Consider the following 20,744-nt stretch of genomic DNA (forward strand, 5'->3'; position numbering starts at 1 on the left):
GAGGCGCGCAGGGCAGGGGAGAAGCAAACGCAACGCGAGGCCACGTCGGGGCGCGTGGCTTCCTCGGCTGCGGCGGCAGGCGATGCTGCGAGACGCCGTGCCCTGCCCGCTCCGGCTCTCGGCGGGTACCAGGGAGGCGGGTGCAGCCCCTCTGCAGGGCTGAGCTTTAGCTACGCGCTCTCCTGCTAGCAAAGCCAGGTACTAGGGAGTATTTCACAAGATCAGGCCTTCTCCAGTTTATATGTCAGTGGGATTGCTTCATGCTACCGAACCAGCGTGCTGCAGCCTAGCCAACCACAGAAGTGTTATCTGTACTCGAGCAACCTCAAGCCACTGCTGTTCTGCTTGTGCTTCTCGTGTCTTGGCTGCTTGCTGAGGAGCTAATGAGCTTTTGGAGGTACATGGGTGCTATGAACTCCTTAGGCCAGAGATAAGCAGCTTATTGCCTGTAGGAGCACCACCAGCCCTTGGCTCTGCTGCTGTGGTGCTTCTCAGGCCCCAAGTTCTTTGTTTAGCAGGAAGAGTTATAACATCTTGCAATAAATAAGTGTATTCCTAATGAGATGCGTGCATGCATGGGCTGCAGCCGTCTCCATGGGCTGAAGTAACGCCCGGCAGCAGGAAAAACAGGCAACAACAGGCTTTACACACTGCGTTGTCACGTCTCCCTGCACGACTGACTTCAAGCCTCACAAACTGCCTTCCCTGCAGAGGGGCTGCGCCATCTCGTCGGTACAGGATGAATCCAGCACCCTCCTCACGGTGAAATGGCCTTTGGCCCCCAGCAGCAAATTCACCACGGACAGCATGGGCAGCTTCAGAACAAAAGGTGACTGTTTTGATTATGAAACCGCTTATTTCCATTGCTTTTCTTTCTCTGCTTTTTACTATGAACGCCTATCTAGAAAATTCTCGAGGTAAAAAAAAAAGAGGTAATGCACAACTGAAAGTTCGTTTTTTAAAGTCACCGTGAAAGCAGGTTTTTACTTCCTTAGTATGAATTCAGCCCCTGCTGTTTTCCACTCGCTGTCTACAGTGTCTGCCATCAGAAGCAATCCTGCTGCAAATGGTCAACAGGCTGCAGTTGCTGCTTTTACTAAATGGCAAAGAGAGCCTTCAAATAAAATCTGCTTGGCTCGTCAAAGCATCTTCACCTTTATTGTGTATCTTACTTTCCCCCCCCCCCCTTTTACATATTACCCAGGTATAAAAAACACTCTTTCAAGGTATAACTAGGAACATAATTTGGTATGCAACTCTCAAATTTTTGTTTAGTTGCTCTCCTTGGAGCAGTTTTGGAGTTAATCTAACCATCAGGGAGAGTTATCTGAGGTGCTAGAAGTACCGTCTGACACCACCTTTTAACCTGAGTAAATAAAATCTGAAAGCTGATTTCTTTGCTCTCTCTGTTGTCCTTATGTATTACCTCTCCTGTTGGTTTATACCTGTGCACAACTTAGACTGAGGCCAGAACTACTCGCCCATTTTGGCACCCTGTGCCAATGGATATCCCCTCCTTGCCTATGGCTCCTTCCCCCGTCCACAGCTGGATGAAACGAAGGGGTGAGCAATGCAAAAGCCTTCCATATGACTAAAACTGTGAGATTTAACAACATCGGAGGGTCCAGGAGCACTAGTCGAATGCTAAATTGTCCGTTAAACGGATGGTGTCTGTTTCGATAAAGCCCTTGCCGGACTGTTGGAGTGGGATGATAATCCAGCAGCGTATTCCCGTGACCGAGAGCAGCGGTTCGGAGGTCAGCTCCAGGCTCTCCACCACCGCTGCCGAGGCAGTACAAACAGTTCAGCGCCACGTCTGGAATTCAAATCAAGCCATCGCTGGATTTCATCTTCAAGGGCTGAAAGTCACTAACTAACCCTTCGGTATTTAGATTACTTCTTCAACAAAGGCGTTCTCTCATCATTTAAATTTGAACTATAAAAATAGCATGTTAAAAGGTTTTGCAGTTTAGAAGAGTTTGTGGGTCTCAACCAACTTTGTGGGCTAAGTAAAGCGTGAGGAACACTTTTTACCATACTATCCTATCAACTGAGCTTTTAAGGCAGGCTGATGAAAAGGAATCTATTATTTTAGTAGCGCTTTCTCTGTGGTAAAAGGTCTTGCTAACTTACTGAAGCAGAGCTTGAAATACCAGCTAAAAACTGTCAGAAAAGCTGTGATGGAGTTTGGAGCTGAGTGAAAATTGTGACCAAAATCTGAGCCTACCCAAACGCTGAGTTAAATGCCAAAATGCCCCAGGATTCCTGCAAGCTGTTAAGAATAACAAGCAGCTTATTTGTTTGGGGTTGTGTTGGTTTTTTTCTTGGTTGTTCCTTTTGTGGTAAGGGTATATCTTTGGGAGGATTGGGTGGTTTCATTTTTTATTTATTTGGCCTTTTGCTCTTGTGTTTTATCTAATGAAGTTCACCTCAGTGATGCAGGGGCTGAGGGAAAACTTCCTGGCGCTGTGGTAAACCTGAAATCTTCATATCTGAGAAAAGGAGGGTATGGGCTTTTGGGAAGATCCAACAGGATTTCACATTTTTTGTGGTCTTGGAGAAAATTGTTGTGGTTAAATAAAAACAAAGCTTAGGAAAAAAAGACAAGACATTGGTTACGTGCATAGTACAAAAGCCTTGTAGACAGCCTCTGTATATCATTTGAATGCCAATGGATTATTACAATAAGGACATGATGACTGGGAGGACCGTGGAGAGCTGTATGAACTTCATCCATGCAATGCGTGAGCCCAGCCTGGGAAACAGACCTCATCTGCCAAGTTCTGTAGGGCCATTTGCAGCTTTTCTTCTCAAAGGAGAGGCCCGGCTCCGCTACCAAGAAATAAAGTGGGAATTTTGACATTGAGTTCAAAGGGGAGCTAAACCGAGCTCCGTGAAGAGGGAGCGCTAGCATGCGATGCTGCTGTTCTTTTTTTCCTATTAATGTGACTAATTAAATGTTTGTATTTTTTAAACACTAACTGACTTTTGATGGTCGTTTAGAGACTTTGAGAAAGTCAATAATTTTGATGAAATAAGACTGTAGACTCCAGAACAAAGTCCACATGGAATCCGCGATGTTGCTAGGATACAGCTATTAGTATTTTCAGTGGCTGGGGTATTTTTTTGTGTGTGTTTTTTGTTTTTTTTTTTTAATAGAGTCGGCCTAACCTCCCTTACAAACAGTAGAAGACTACATGACTGCCTGATCCCGTGTACATGATGCTCCCTCAATTTGCAATAACGAAGCCAAACTTGACCCATTAGTCTCAGCCACTTTTATTTGTGAAGAAGAAACACAAAGAGTCATTTTGACCTGAGCTATAGGGAGCACATTTTATCTGAATCTTGATTTTTTTTAAATGATGTGCAGGATTTTCTCCCCGTGGGTGTTACAACGCTGAAGTCCGTCTCCCTCTAGTGGTTTATTTCCAGAGGGGCCCTTGGCTTTCCTGGCTTGGATGGAGACCGAATCTGATGGAGCGTGATGCAGAAAGTTCAATGACCCCTATGAGCTGAACCGTGGAGCAGCACTGAACTCATAATATGCAAGAGGTGAGCATAAAACCTACACAAATATTATCTTCTGCGGTTTTTTCTATTCTAGAATTTTATTTTTTATGGTACTAATAGTAGATGAGGCTTTCCATTCCAAACTTACTCTGCAGTACAGGCTAACATGGTTTGCTCAGTGTGACTCAGTGTAGGATGTGACTCTTCCACATTGTTTCCTTCAGCTGTATACTGGGATGCCTGTAAAGACAAGACCAGTATTTAAGCTTATGTTCCACATCAAAGCCAATGCCAGATGTGGTGCCAATAACATTCTTTTTGATTTAATACAACACAGAATGTGTTGTGAATGATGCTATTTTGGATGCCGATGTTTGGGGAAGCGATGTCTAAGTGAAACACTCTGCAGTTATTTTACTGGAAAATAAGGAAGAGAAAGCCGTTGGGAGTTTGTTTCCAACATATAACTTAGATTATAGGTCTGTAAGGTTTCTTGCATTGATGCCCCTGACCTCACCTTTGCTGGACATCTTTTTCTTTACCACCTAAGATAGCCCCAGTGCCTTACAGGCACAGGGAACGGGAAGGTGTAGGGATGAAAGAGAAGCCTAGTATCCAAAGCTAATTAGGACATTCAAGTCTACTAATACGTGGTGCATGGACTGGATGCTGAGTCAAGCCAGTTCAACTCCCTGAAGATGGCTAGGTAAAAAATAAAGATTAATCTAAAGCATATTGAAGTCAATACATGCCTTTACTTAACTGTAAAGTGCTTTGGATGAGGCTCAGCCTTCCTTCACAGGCAATGGACACCAACAAGAGCTGTGGTTCTGCAATGCATCAAAGGTCCTGGAAAGACTGATGTCCTTCCCGCTAGCACACTAAGCTGAGGTAGGTAAGGACTGGTACTGCCCCCTTCACGCTCACATCTGACAGAAGTCTGTCCTGTGATTTGCTTTTTCATATACCAGAGGATATATTTGGCCCTGGTTTTTCCTTTATAAACTGTAATAGAGAGAAAGCTTAGAGAAATTTAGGATTACCTGCCCCAGAAGTTTGCAAGCTCCCGTCCCGTCTTCCCAGGCCCCCGGAGCCAGAGGCTATGAGATGCCATCACCTTCCTGTGAAGCATTTTACAGTGTGTTCAGTTATGTAACATCTTCAAGGGTAAGGTTTTACTTTTGTTTGACTTTGCTTAATGCTCAGCTTATATTGGGCAATCAGGAATCTTGATCCCTCGGGAGACTGCTTAAAACACTTTTCTCTGGATGCTGCTCCATAAAAGCTGCACAGCAGTTCCCATGATAGTGAGTTTGGAGCCAATTTTGCCTTTCATTTTTGTTTTCACTTTTCAGGCTGAAGTTTCCACACAGTGTCCTGGCCAAAGCTGATTTGATTTTGGTTTATAACTTGAGCAAGAACTATTCCATTGATTTTGTTGATATGAAAAATGTGCACTTACCCCTAGCATGTGGAACAAAATTCTTGCATTTTTTAACAGCTTCACAGCTGAAAGAACAGACGTAGAAATGCGGTATGCACATCGTCCTCTCTGAGATTTGTTCTAGCACCACTTACAGACAGTAAATTAATGAGTCCCATGTTTACAAGGAGGTCATGGACATTTATGGGATGCCCATGAATGCATGAACTGGTCTTACTTTTATGTAATTGTATATTTTTTTTAGACTTGCACTATGCATATGGAGGAACATTTTAGTAAGGAAGGAAAGGATCTCGTTGAACTGCACTTCTTTGTTGGACCAGTGAACAGTTATGCAATTGTACAAGCTAAGGAAAGGTTCCTCTGCTTTGAGACACTCCAAAGACTGACCCAAAAATGATAGCAGATCAATAGCAGATACCTCAGGGTCTCCTCCTGGAGCATGCTATTCCAGCCAACCAAGCAGGTCCCGCTGGAGTAAACTTCAAACAGCAAGCTACAATAATACCTCCTGGCTCTCCCCGGACGTGTGTACCTTGTTTGACTTTGGTAGGTTCATGCATTTGAAAGAAGACTTCCAGGAGGTTGCAGGAACCAGCTGTGTGAGGAGCCTCTCCTGTGCAGCCCGGCTCGGTACTGTGCGTGAAACTTCCCGTCCCAGGCAGGACTGGACGCAAGCCTGCGAGGAAAATAGGGGCAGCGAGCCAGTTTGTTTTTAACTAAAAAAAGTTATGCAATATCATTTAGTTCTGACATGTTCCCAATATGCAGCAAATGAAGAACTCACTAAATACAGTATATCTCTGGCCATATCATTTGAATATAACTTGTTTCCATGACAACCTCCACTTAACAGCTTGGCTGATATGAAATCATTCCTAGATGAGGGAGCTTTTGCCAAAAGCATTGGGATTCAACACTTCAATATCATGTTTTAGGTTTTAAAAAACATTTATTTAAGCCTCTGGAAGCAAATATCACATAAAATCCCTTCATCCTCACCTCTGGTTCAGCTCTCGGTTGATCAGTTTATCTTCCTGGGAACCTCTCAGAAGCAGCTCTTGTGTTACTTAATATGCTTCTGAAGTCCCAGGCAGTGTTTCAAGAGCAAGTGATCGTGACACCAGCGTTTGGTAGAGAAATTGCATTTCATGGCTGTTGGCTCAGCCTGCGAGGCAGCGGGGCAGCAGCTGGGCACAGCAGCCAAGGCTTGTGCTCCAGCCAGCCCTCAAGTCCGTGAAGGTTTATGCTCCAACTAGCTCTGCCTCGGAGTAAAAAAGAGGAGCTTTGGCTAGGGAGAGGTCTAGCCCTATATTTCCTGCAGTTCATTTTGTATCTGGAGCACTGAACAAACAAAACCCGGTTATCTATTAGATGGTTCCTAAGGCGTCATACCTCTCACCTCGGGAATAGCTGCGGAACACTTCCAGAGTGGAAATGCAGTATGACTGGTGCTTGTTCCCTCCCTCCTTTCCAGGGGCTACCTTGCATTCGAATATAGCTGAAATCAGCCTAAAGCTTTCCTAACATTTCTCATGTACGCAGGCATTGCAGTTGCCACAGAAATGGTACACAGCTGTCAGGGGGAGAAAGGACGGTCCTGACGGTTTTAAGAGGCAGTCTGCCCCTTCGAACCGCCGTTGCTTTATATCCCGGGGAGCGGGGGCTATGGAAAAAGCTACTGGGACAGGCAAATAACATTTCAAGCACGTGTAATGTACCCATTGCTGTCAAGATTTTGGGATCAGCAAGGATTATACGAGTGAGAATTTAAATCTCAAGTAAAACCATGAAAAGAGTTATGGAGTATTCATTGCTGCTTCTGGCTATAATGTGCCTTCTTCAGCTCCTATTAGCCCCAGCATGGAGCGATCTGGGCCTTTGCTGTGGCAGAGAGTTCAGGTGCCTGAAACTGGGTGCAGGCAAGCAGTGCTAGGAGCACACAGAATGGGGCAGAACAGTATTTCCCACGCCTTTTTTTTTTTTTTTCTCCCCGTTTGTTACCTGGGAAAATTTCAGCTGTTACCCATCCGAAATCAGCTGAGCTAACCTGACTCCTGCTCTTGGCCACACAGTCCTGCTTTATAAGGCCTTAGCAGAAAATGACTTGTTTACCTTGGGGAACTCTGCAAGCAAAAGGAAGATGTGGCTGGGAGAAAGCGTAAGGTGTGGAGCCAGAAGCCCCTTCTATGGTGGTGAGCTTTAAGCAACTCATCTCACCTTTGCACTGTCTTGTAGCACAGGACTGCACCACAATGCAGTTTATGTATTGTAAATCTGCTTGAGGAGGTACAAAAGCACAGGAAGGGGCATCACCAGGGTTTCTTTAAAAAAGAACCTTCCAGATATATGGCAAATATCGATGAAATCCATTCTTAATTAAAGCCCTATAAATATCTCTCTAAAAGTGCTAACAATTTCCTGGGATTTTTTTAATCTCTGAACTGGTTTTGTTCAAGGTGTGCTAGCAGTGCGAGGTGGCTCAGCAGAATCAGGATGCTGTTCTCACCGTAATTTTTCCTTGTGAGATCCATCTCGGGAGACTCGTCTTTAGCTTCTGTGTCATGACTTCTTAGAAATCTCTGTAGGCAAAGGATGTGCTAATTCAATGCAGCCTGTGATTGCCCTTCCTCCACAACCACATTAATTTACTGTTAGTTGAGATTCCCACAAAGTACCTCATGCCACTGTGAAGCCTGGTATTTACTGATGTAAACGAGAAGTAAACGGAGGCTTTATGTGTCTCATTTGGAATAATGATGCAGGCTCTGCCGCCCGGTACTCGCTCATGTCTCGGAGGTGCGGGGGTCGTACTTCTATATTGTTCCTTGCAGCTTAGATTGTTTATAACAGGATAATTTGTTTGCAACCTGAGCTATAACGTTTTAAATGATGAGCAGGTCTCCAGTAATGGAATCTGGAGGTTTTCACTGAAGCGTGTGGTTCCCGTCAGAGAGGGGTGCTGGATTCAAAGTTAGTTTTTGTAATATACTCTAGTGGGTTTGGCCTTATTTCCAGAGTGATGCTGCTGCATACCCAAAATTTAATACTTTGTTGGCAACCTCAGCAGAGGACACCAAAAATGTATTAGGCGTGGAGGCTGTCAGCAGCAGTCATGGAGGCAAGATGTGGCTCTTTAGGTTTGTAAGAAATTGGCACTCTCCTCCTGTCTTCTCCAGCTCTTCTGGGAAAATCTGTGCCTGGATACAGCCATTTATTGTGGAGTTTTGGGGTTTTTTTTCTTCAGCATTAACATTTTTTAGTGGGCTCACCATTAAATTACAGAGAAAACGCTCTGAGTGGGCATACCAATGAATTTTTAGGCTCCAAACTCTCCCAAATGGTCATCATTATCTTGCCTTCTATTTAAAGAGGAGGAAATTAAATTGCAAGAGATGGTGCAACTGGTTTTCCAGATCTTATTTAATTTGGCTTAGCAGTTAGCATTTTCCATCTGCACAAATAATCATTAACTTTTTTTGTTTCTTCATTGTCACTGTGCAGACTGCTTTTTATGGGTGATATCTGACCTTTCTTACTGTTAGATTTTTTTTATTATTATTATTTCTTTAAACAGTGTGTCTTTATTGATTTTTCTTTTAGGATGAAGAAGATATAAAATCATTCATCCTACTAAATGTGCTTGCAAGGAAACCTATGTGATTCATGGTCTTTGATCCTGCTATCACTTACGTGGGTGTTTACTACTGTGCATAGTCCCACTGGGTAGAATCTTAATTTTAAAAATATTATTGTAAAAATAACGTGATGTTTTTAGCACACGTCCATGCTGGATTACGAGGAACATCTCCCTATAAAACCAAGCATGTAAATTAAATAGGCTGTAGAGAAGATGGGAAGACAGACAAATCAACGCCCGCTCCCAAGCCTGGCAGGCGCGTCGCTGCGTTGCGGTCCGCACCCGCGCTCAGCGGGCACGGTACTCGGGCTTTTATTTTGCGAACACGTCAGGGGTTTGTGTCCTCAAACTTGGATTTGTAGCGAGGTTTAAGTTTTCCGGGAAGCGCTGCCAAGCCAAACGGAGCCGGAAGGTTGTTGCCTTCGGGAAGGCAGCCCGGGAGCCTCGTCAGCCCCGCGGTGCGGTGCGGGAGCCCGCCCGCAGGCTGCGGGCCGTGGGTGGCCGCCCCGGCCCGGGGCGGCGGAGGAAGCCCCCGCTGCGCCCACAAGGCCGGGCCTGGGCCCCCTCCTGCAGCTGCCTGTGCCCGCGGGTCCCCGGCGGCCTCCATCGCCGCGCCTCCCCAGCCCACCCGTCCCTCCTCCGTCCGTCCCACCGCTCCCTTGTCCCCGCCACCCCGCCCTCCCCCCGCCCGCGGACGTGCCCGCCGCCGTCCCTCCCCTTGCCCGGCTCCCCGTCCTCCCCCGCCCCTCCGCGGCGTCCCCGTCCCCTCCCCGCGGCCCGGCCCGCCCCTCGCCCCCCGCCCCGGCCGGGGAGATGGCGCTCAGCCCCCCCGGGCGGGAGGCGGCGGGCGGCCCGGGCCCGGCCCAGAGCGAGCCGGCGGGGCTGCCGCGGCTGCCGCTCCACTCGCCCTGGACCTTCTGGCTGGACAAGTGAGTGAGGGCCGGGGCGGCGGGCGACTGCCCTGCGGGACGCGGCCACCCGGGCGGGGGGAAGGAGGGGCCCCTAAAATCCGCCCGTGGGAAGCATCTCCGCTCCGTCTCGGTGCCGGTCGTCGGGGGAGCTGGGTGAATCCGCGCCGCTGGTGGGGGAAGCAGCTACGGCAGCCTCCCCCCATCTGGGGGGCGTTCGCCATTTCGGGGGGCCCGCTCGTGGCATCGCTCTCGGACACGCTTTGGTTTTGCAGCCGAACGGGCGCACGCTGCTGCGGGCAACGCCGGTGGCGGTTTAAACTCTAAATTTAGCCATGGGGCTTGCAAGCCCCGAAGAAGGAGGCTGGAGGCTGCTGCGCTTTGCTGCCGCAGCGCCCATCCGTCGCCGGGCTGGCCCTGATGCCCCTGTCCCAAACGGAGCCAGTCCCACCCACCCGGCCGTGACAATGCCGGCTTCCAGGTTTGGATGATCGGTCCTTGAAATCTGAAGCGATCTGTTTTGAAGGATTAGCTAAAAATGTATTAAGGAACGGCCGCGTGCAGCTACTCACAGCGCGTCACCCGTGCTGGAGGTTTTCGTGTCGGACGGCCGCGGGGAGCTGGGCGCGGGGGAGAGGGGCCAGACCCGCAGCTGAAATGGGAAGGGTAAACACGGAATTTGTTCTCGTTTTTCTGGCATCTCGTTTTTAGTCTCCTACATCTCCCTTTTCTCTATTTTCTGTTTTATTTTTCTCCTCTTCCCCCCACTCCAGAAGGAAAGTTCTCTCCTTTCTAAGCCTTTCTGCCACTGAACATACTGCCTCACACTGCTGGTAAAATTCTCTCTTTGTTTTTTTTTTTTTTTTTTAACTTTTCAACTCGGGACAGACACATAGCAAGAAACTGTTGAAAGCACTCAAATATTCTCAGGTCTTGCAAATCAATTCTTATAAATAACCCCACAAATTATTTCTGGTTAATCCTTTTGAACTCATGACGTGGTTATGGTCAGGTTCAGGATCTGAGTTGTATTTTCTGTTTTGTTTGGTTTTTTAAAAAGCACCATTTGGGCTGCTGTTTAAGCAAGCTATCATCCAGATCTGTTTGTTTACATAAGCCATGTGGAGATAAGCATGTCTATTTTTTATAATCAACATCGGAAGTTAAAATCCATTTCAAGTTCCTGAGTTGCATCATGATTTTTTTTTTTCCCCTAAGTCTTGGTTCCACTGTATTAAAATACAGTTATTCTATAGATTTATTTTTTTCTTCTTTCTGATCACATATAAGTGCACTTAATTAGGCAGTATTGTTCTTTAACTTACAAAACCAAGAGTGCATGTATAAGGAAAAAAAAGTGGGACCATATATACACAAAACTGTGTGTTTTGTTTACCAGCAGCAATGAATAATGGCAGGGAACAAGAACGACAGCAAACCAGGCATACTTCATACATTTAAAAGCCATTTAAGGCGTTAAAAAGCACGCAAGGGATGCAACCATGAACTTAATTTACTGCAGTGTGTGAAGGTTCATATGTTTCTACGGAGTCCCACGGAAGTGGTTGTGACATTTATTGGTACAGCCACACAGATTTGATGGAGGGATCATTGCTTAGGCTTGGATAAGGTGGACTTTCCATAGAAGATAACTGTGGGCACTTTTTAAACTTGCTGTAGTAACGGTGTGAAGCAACGATGTTTCCTCATTAGATGGTACTGATTTTTGACTGCTGCCACGTGTTACCCTGTACTTGGACGGAAAAGCCTGAGGAAGTGACGCTTAAGGATAAATAGTTGTTGAGATGGGTATGTAGTTATCTTTTTCTATTAAATTACTGTGAGAGAATCCATGACATACATTTTAACATCTCCAAAGTGTATCTCTTCATTAAGTCAAACTGTTAAAATAAATATCTATCAGCTAAGCAGTACTTTCTAGAACAACTAGTGATTTGCTACCAAGTGCTGCCCTGGGGGTTCATGACCTTGCTTTTATCATAGTGTCACTCGATACATCTCCTGCTTTAGAAGTAAATGCCTTTGTTTTACCTACATCAGCACTTGTTTCCATGAATGCTTTGGCACAGGCTTAACATCTGGAGGCTGAGATCCTGTGACCAGGTTCTGGTTCATTGCCATTACCTCACATGTGTCACGGGGTATCTGCATTTCCCATAAGTGCTGAGCCTTTCTTGGTATCTGTGTCTAAAATAGTAACTATCTGATATCGCTCTCTTGTCTCTTACCCCATATATACTTTAGGAAAGCGAGCATGATGAAAGCTTTTGTGAGAATATTATTCACTAGTTTGACAAATAAGATCCCGTCTACGATCTTCAAGTGCTCATAGGTTAGCAGTTTCAGAGAAGCTGTCAGGTGTTTTCTCTCAAGAGAAAACGAGATTTCCTTTTTAACTGTTAAAATGTTTTAAGGTCATGTGCTAAACAGAATCACAGAATCACAAAGGTTGGAAAGGACCTTCAAGATCATCAAGTCCAACCATTAATCCAGCACCACCGTGTCCCCTAAACCATGTCCTGAAGTGCCACATCCGCACGTTTTTTGAACACTTCCAGGGATGGTGACTCCACCACCTCCCTGGGCAGCCTGTTCCAATGCTTGACCACCCTCTCAGTGAAGAAATTTTTCCTAATATCCAATCTAAACCTCCCCTGGTGCAACCTGAGGCCATTTCCTCTCGTCCTATCGCTTGTTACTTGGGAGAAGAGACCAACACCCTTGTTGCCACAACCCCCTTTCAGGTAGTTGTAGAGAGCGATAAGGTCTCCCCTCAGCCTCCTCTTCTCCAGACTAAACAACCCCAGTTCCCTCAGCCGCTCCTCATAAGACTTGTGCTCCAGACCCCTCACCAGCTTCGTTGCCCTTCTCTGGACACGCTCCAGCACCTCAACGTCCTTCTTGTAGTGAGGGGTCCAACACTGAACACAGGATTCAAGGTGCGGCCTCACCAGTGCCAAGTACAGCGGCACAATCCCTTCCCTACTCCTGCTGGCTACACCATTGCTGATACAGGCCAGGACGCTGTTGGTCTCCTTGGCCACCTGGGCACACTCTCGGCTCATGTTCAGCCGGCTCTCAACCAGCACCCCCAGGTCCCTTTCCGCCGGGCTGCTCTCCAGCCACTCCTGCCCGAGCCTGTAGCCTTGCATGGGGCTGTTGTGGTCGAAGTGCAGGACCCGGCACTTGGCCTTGTGTAAACCTCATACAGTTGATCTCTGCCCATCGATCCAGCCTGTCCAGATCCCTCTGCAAACGTTTTGACCCCAGGAGTTTAGATCCTCTGTTTCATTCTTCCATTCTGCAGGGTCCCAAGTTCATGCCTCCAGGTCTCATTCATAGTACTTTTGCACGCACTGATGTCACGGCGCATGGGGAATTTCAGCAAGTCTTGCAGATGCCTTTGCTGCCACCTTGGGAAGCTGATCCATTGGCCATGGTGGCTCTTCACACTGGTGCTTATCTCAGTGAGGCTCTGGATTGGTGCTGGGTCCTGCTTATAATGGCCTCTGGCTTTGAAACGAAAGGGTGCCTTTCTAGTTTTTGCTACGTTGTGTAGTCTTTTTTTTTTTTTTTTTTTTACAATGAAATATCAATATGCATCACTGAATATAACAAATTAAAGCAAGGATTGCAAATCTGGTCACTATATTCATGTAGTGTAGCACGTTCAACACGGGGATCGCACAAAAGACGTCAAGTGAAATGACCATTAAAGGCTGGGATGCCCTTGGTAACAAGCCATGTTAGGCACTTGAAACCATCCCATAATGGGATTTGGGCTTGTGGATCTGGGTGCAATCTTTGTGTAAATACAAAGCTGTGAAGCTGATGATGCTTTTTGATTTACATATGGGTGTGATGTAAATATCCTACTTTGCAAACCTTGTAAATCATGACTGTCGCTTAGCCTGCGTATTGTATGCCATCTTATGTTTAATGCTACACCAAGTAAGCCTTTCCCTACCGCAGTAACGGAGGGAACATACTAGTACTGGTAGCTGTCTGATTTTTCAGCCTCACGATGAGAAGCCTGAGGTTTTGTCAGTGGTAACAGTTCTTGGTCCAATGTGTGTGTGGGCATGCGACAATGAAGATGTTGCACATCCTTGCAAAAAGACCTTTGAAGATCTAACTGCATCTGAGCCACCAGCGCTTCTGACAGACCCCTTTTAGTCAACAGCGAGGAAAATACCGGTACCCTTCTTTACAAATCAGTGCCATCAGAAATTGAGCACAGGTCACACAAAAGCCTAGCACAGAAGTCTCATTTCCAGATAAACTTCGTCGAAGACGCGCTCGCTCCCATGGAGGTCTGAGCGTGCAGCAGCGCCGATCGCGTTGCAGGATCGCAGCCTGCCTGCCTTGTCTTCTTGCCTGACTTCTAACAGTGCTTTTTAGCTAATTTTGTTTCAATTGCAAGAGTAGTTTAACTCTTCCGTATCTTTGTGAGGGGAAGAATATGCTCATAAACGTTGTCAAATATAATGCAATGTTATCAGTCTGTTCCAGGAAAGTGAAAATATTCTTGCATAAACATATTATCCTTATGTGCTGATTTTTCTCTCTCTATGCTATAGTGATGAGTTCTATATAAATAAAGTTTGTTAGATAAATTCTGATACCGGAACCATTTTCATAATAATTGTGAATCTTCGTAACTGAACACATCAGACATGTGAAACTAAGCTTAACAATTTCCCTTTTTCCCTATAGCAAAATCTTATTTATCTAGGATCATCTATTTAATCTATTAAAGCTCGTGAGTAGGTGGCTTACAATGAAAAATGATGGTTAATATTGTAAAAATGTTCAAACCGATAAATGCATTTTGACAGGCTTTGATGGCTTGAAATCAGTCTTTGTGTTCAGAATGGAATACCGAATTTATTTAGTTGCCACAGCATGTTTTTGAGTTTATGCTTTGTAAGTAAATATTTTGCTTATTTATACCCAAAGCAGTTATGGCTGAGTATTTACAGGGGTATTTTCAGAAGTGCTTGGCAGCTTTTAAAGCTCCTGCTAAAGCTGCAATTAGATCCCCACTGGGAAACAAAGGCCAGTGTGAGCACACATGAAAAAACTTCTATCCTTAATTCTTTGCAGGGAAACAGAAGAGCTACAGTTCAGCGTCAGACATTAACATAAGCACAACCACCTGGAGGTTTGTTCATGGATAAAACAATGGAATTTATCTTTGTATCCTTGGTTCTTTATTGGTGCTGGAATAATGAAGGGGTGGTGAAGCGAGCTGGCATTAGGATTCGGTTTGTGTAGGTTGTTCCTGTTTCCAGGCTCCACTTTTAACTGACCCCCATGCAGTTTACCACGACGTGCTGCTGAGTAGGCAACTCCGTTTTTCCCAATATCACACTAAAGTTTCTTCCTTAAAGATTCTGAAGGTGCAGAAAAGTGGTATCACAGGGCACAAAACAGGCAGATCGGGAAAACTGTTGAATATTTAATGTGCAGAGTCCCTTTGGGGAGCCCAGAAGTGCATTTGTAGGTGGTGTGGCAATAGACCAACTATCTCCATCCCCAGAAGAGCCGTCAGTGCCTGGCTGGTGCTGCGACCCAGCCGGGAGGACCTGTCCCCTCCTGCTCGTATGCTCCTAAGGGATTTGCAGTGCCTGTTGGGTTACTTGGAAATTCATTGTTTCCCATGGCAGGAATTGACAGTTCGGTATGGCTTATTACATTAATTTTATTGTTGATGGCAGTAAAATTATCCAAAAGGGAAGAATCCTGTAATGCCATCATTTTAAGGGTCAGTATTTGCAGGGTTCCTGTTTAGTAGTAGGATGTGTATTGAGATTTTTTAGCGAAGTACACAACCATCTTACTACTCCTAGCTTACAGCATAAGTGTTTGTTGAAAGAGTTAGAGAAATAGGAATTTCTACAGGTTTCTTCATCTGGAACTCATCTGCCGTGTCTGCTAATTTAATCTAAACTAACTCCGTGTACTCACTTAAAAAATAAAAATCACAATTTCATGGGTTTCAAGGTACAAAACCCCTCAGTTGTCATCTGTGCTGAGTTTATGGGTGGCTATCACAGAACAATGGTTCAGATTTGCCAGCAATCTGTAATGTTGCAGGAAATTCTGGGCTTTTTCCTTCTGGCTGTGATGGGAGCACTGTTTCTGCCTTACACTCATCCATTAAACCAGATTTGTGCAGGTGTAATTTCTACAGCAAATGATCCCGAAACCTTTCTATTGATGCATGTCATCATTTTATCATTTGCGGTCCCCTCAATAGTTGTTTTGTTTTTTTTTTAATAAAAAAGTTTGGGGGTTCTTGCTTATACCCACAAATCAATTACACTTTCCAGAGCTGGGTGAAAGGCTGAAATACTGCTGTGTAATCTTGTGTGCGTGGGGCACTTGCCAGGCAGGTTACTAGAAATAAATGGTCACTCACCTTAACTTTTAAAACAAATAATTTGCTGGTCCGTTGGTGTTTTCTGCCAGCTGATCACATAGTTTCTCAAAATGAACCGTTTTATAACCTTGGAGGGGAATATTCTGTCTGTCTGTCTGTCTTAGTTGCTCTTTTAAATGGCACTGAATTTGCGAAGTGGCTACCGTGATTATCTAGATAACCTTTGAAGGCTATCGGTAGAGAATAGATTTTAATCATCTTCTGTGTGAGTAGCTCTTACTATCACAGCATCTGGGTGGCACTGTCGGTGTGCGTATAGGGAGCGCTGACGCTATAGGTTGTACAACAGAGTTAACCCCATATGCGGTGGTGGCTGCGAAGTTAGCAAACTGGCAGGAGAAATAATTCCTTGGGCAGCGGTGTGAGGCACCAACAGGCCAAGTAATCTCAGGTTTTGCCTGTTTGTGTTCTGTAATATGTGAAACAGAGTGTTACTATTGCTCCTGTCAGCAACAAGGAAGAAACAAGTGGTAGTTTGTTGCAAATCCACTGCTCCCTGCTGACAAACACAGTTAAATCCCCTGCTAAGTTTTAAAGTCTGTTTTAACTTCCTATTTCTTTTTTTTGGTGTGCATTCAAAAGCCATCTGACTGACTTTGTGAATTCCTCTTTTGGCTCTTTAATGCTGAGCGTAGAGGGCAAAAAAGACTCTCGCTACAATAATTCCTTTGGAGCACATTGATGAACGTTTTGGTTGGTTTTGTTTTCAGGTTATCACTTTTCCCATGGGAGTTTTCATAGTTCATGAACCACAAGGACTAGAACCTGCACTATAGCAATTTTGGGGGATTTTAATTAGTTGGTTTATGTGTGGGTTGGTTTGGGATTTTTTGGGGGTTGGTTGATTGGGTTGGGTTTTTTGTAACGTCTAGTTAAAGGGATTTTTGAGTAACACTCTTTTCTTACCAGTTCCACCATGGCAATGTACTCTTATGTCCAGTGATTAACAGGCAAATAGTAAAGTAGATGTTAGTTTGTCTGTTCTATACTGAAAATGTTGGGAGGGATTTCTCCGGGTTTGTGTGTGCTTTTGAAGTAACTTATTTTGATAGGAGCCTTCAAAAAGCTTCAAAACAGCACCTTCAAAAAGTTGGAGCTGTTATTAAAATTTTGAAGATGTGATGCTGTTTCAGTACTTTTGCATATTAAATTTAGTCCTTTACATGAATATCTAGTTTTTGCCTCACAGACTGAATTACATCTGTGACAACTGAGAGTTACTTTAGTGTTTTTCAAAAAAACAGATTTCATGATGATCAGATGTTTCAGGGCAAACAGCCGCATTGATGGGAGTGTTACCGGGATCTGGTTTGCCCTTATCCTTTCTTCAGCAAGTGCCTGAGCAGCAACTGTGTTTTCTTCTGTTTCCTTAAATCTGCTCTGTCGCTTCTTTTCCCAGATTTAGTCATTTTACACATTTTTGTTTCCTCTTCTGACATGCAATGGGAGGTAGCTTTTTCTTTGATCTTCAGTTTTCTTTAGGGATTCTGCTTCAGCTTCTAAGAGTGGGGGGAAAAAAACATTTCCAGTTCTAACAAACTGAATGCGCCTTTGCAATTTTGACCTTATTTCCCCCCAAATTGTGCCGGTGGCGGCGTGTGCTGGGACATGTAAGCTGGGTGTCAGGATGCGCCCTCAGTGCAGCGACGGGAGCCAGCGCTGTCGGGGGATGTGGGTGTGCCGTCCCGTGTCGCGTGCGCTGAGGAGCCACGGTGGAGGTTATAACCGCGGAATCGTTGAAATTATTCTTATGATACTTATGTAAATGATTCTTCTCCAACCTTAAGGTTGGAGAAGACCTTTGCGTTGACGGGGTGCGATGGGTGCTGCGTGTGCCTCGGTTGGGTGCTTGCTGCACCGGGAAAGTGAGCCGCCCTTTGGGACCCGGTCCTCTCGCCCACCCACACGCGCGGCCCGTCCACTCGGGGGGACCTTGACACGGGGGTTGGGCGTGACCGGGTCCTGTGAGCGCGGTACTGCTGCGGGGGTGAGGGAAGGCCCCGCTGCCTGCGGCCGTCCGCGCTGCCTGCGGCCGTCCGCGCTGCCTGCGGCCGTCCGCGCTGCCTGCGCCCCCCGCGCTGCCTGCGGCCGTCCGCGCTGCCTGCGCCCCCCGCGCTGCCTGCGGCCGTCCGCCTCTGCCACCTCGTGGCGTCTGCTCCGGGTTTAGGAAATAACGGGAATCCGTTCCACAGACTCCGCGGGTGGCTTTCCTTTGCGAAGGTATGAAACACTGAGAGTAGCTTAAAATGCTCAGAGTGGGTTCTGGGTCGTGTTAAATGCAATTAAAAAGAAGCACGGGGTGGGAGGCTGGGAGCCTGATGCCTGGCAGCAGAAGGGTGTGGGGTGGCCGTTAGACGGAGCACCGCTATTCTTGGTTTAAAACTCCAAATTCACCTATTTAATCAAAATATTTTACTAAATATCTTAATTTATTCAGGACTTGAATCCCTGTCTTTCAGTGACCCATGATAATTGGAATCGGAGTTTATCGTGCAACTTTGGCACATGAATATTCCAACTTCACACTCATGTGATTCACTTTCCCTGTCCATCTCCCTTCTCCCCTCTTGATAAAATACATATTTTCTATTAATGTCTACTTTGTTTTCAAGGTCACTTCCTGGGACGACAGCGGCTGAATGCGCATCGAATTTGAAGAAGATTTATACAGTACAAACAGTACAGGTGAGGTGTATAGCTTTGCTCTAGGAGTTGCCACATGTTATTAATGTAATTTCGCACCTTAAGTTTCATTTTTCCTCATATGGATGAGTGACACTTGTGGCTTTGGTTACCTGTGGTGTGAAACGTGAGTGTTATTGGTTGTGTGTGGTAGTACGTGGTCATTGTTTGAATTTCGTTTGGCTTTCCAGACCAGGAAAGGAGGAAGCATATCGGGTTGATCAGGCAAGCCTCCTCTTCTTAAACTTCCCTGACTTCCCACTTGTGCCTCCATTGGATTGTTACACTTGATGTACTTTAAATATTTTTCCTGCCTTTTCTCCATTTTTTTAAATACAGAAAATCATTACACAAAGACTAAAAATTACAACTTGTAGATTTTTTTTCTTCTTTCTCTCCTTGAGCATGAACTTAAAAAAAAAAATCTAGCAAACTGACTTGAATTAAAGTACTTTTCAATCATGCAATACTTGCAACAATGAGAAATGCTGCGTATGTGTCATCTGCCAGTGCTGAGCAGTGGGTGTCTCTTGCAAGAAAAATTGCATTTCTATTTTGATACCACAGTTAGCCTGAAGTGTAGTGAATTGGTATTTGTCTGACCTTAATGCTAAGCTGACTCTAGTTCACTAAGTCTCTGAAATTCTAAGGTAATGCCAAAACCTCCTCTTTGAAGGAGCCCAAGCCTAGTGATCTACTTTAATGGCTGCACAACTTGTTACGTTGCATGAGATGTTTCTTCCCAGCTAACTGACCTAAGAAATTAATTGGCTTTTGGAGTTTTCTGGAGACGAGGTTATCAGTGGAAGTACTTTGGCATCAAGCATGGAAGTGTCCTGCAGACCCCTGGGAGAGGTTCCCTCTCAGCAATCTATGTTAGCAGAACATCCCCATCAGTCATGCAATGAAGTGATACTTCGAACTTAAAGTTGACGACAGAAGTGGGTTTGTTTCAAAATGGGCTGCAATGGTTCTTGTTGAAAAAAAGGACAGCTTAAGACCACAGACTGGTGCACACAGTATCTGGTGTTATCTCTTTTCCCACTCTGAATCTAGCCTACATTATTTAAGTGATTACGTTTTGTTGGCTGAAGGACTTGAGGTTTTCTTCTCATCGATTGGGGCCTAAAATAGAAAAAACTCCTTCAGGTCCTCTGGGAAGACTCATGATCTGGGTGAGGTTATCAGAAGCTGGCAGCGTGGCCCATAATGTGTCTTACTGTGCTATCATACACATAATATGATCTTCCTTTGGGGGAGACACCAAAATCTTCATTAACTTCATCACTCTCCTTCACGGGCAGTAGCTAGTCGATGAGGAATGCCAGTCTGTACTGCCTGAAGGTTGTTTGAAAACCAAAACTTCCCAAAGTCCCTGGTTCAGAACATAAGAGCTCTCAAATCTTTCCACGGTCGTCTGCTGGCGTAGCTCTGCTCCTTCTACTTCTGTCGGTAGCTTTAGGGTTTGGGCACACAACGGGGTAAGAGTAAGATGAAAGTTGAAATGGGTGTTTCGTACCAATTTTTTTATATTTTTAATAGTCTTCCATCTCTTCTCGTGACTGGGTAGTGGTAATGGCTGGTAGGTAGAACTGCCAAGGGCCACAAAATTTTATCACATAATGTTGCAATCTTTGTTTCTACAGTTGTGCTAATGATTAAGTATTAGGTAATACTTAGTGAGTTGTACTGATGCTTAATATTGCATCAAGTCATGTTGATGCAACATAAGTCTTTAAAAATCCTTTCTTATTCCCAGCTGTTGGATAAAGAAGAAGGGGATTGGGATCTTTTCAGTGACCGCTCCCTGTTGCTCACCACTGATTTTGGGTGCCTTTTATCCACCCCAAACATGTATGACAGCTTTTGCTTTTACCAGCAGGAAAGCTGGGAAGTAATCTGATGGTTCCTGGTAGCTTGGATATTCTAACTTCTCCCCCATTCCTGTATTAATACATGCATCTCAAGTTCTTTATGTCTGGTTGAATCTTTTCACTGTGATCTAGACAAAGTAGTTGAACTGCTAGTTAGGCATTTAGTTCAACAGATTATTGTTTGTGGTGGTTTTGTAACTCAAGATAATCATAATGA

The sequence above is a fragment of the Phaethon aethereus genome (genome assembly GCF_964289735.1).
Source record: "Phaethon aethereus genome assembly, chromosome: 11".
In the NCBI taxonomy this organism is placed as follows: domain Eukaryota; kingdom Metazoa; phylum Chordata; class Aves; order Phaethontiformes; family Phaethontidae; genus Phaethon; species Phaethon aethereus.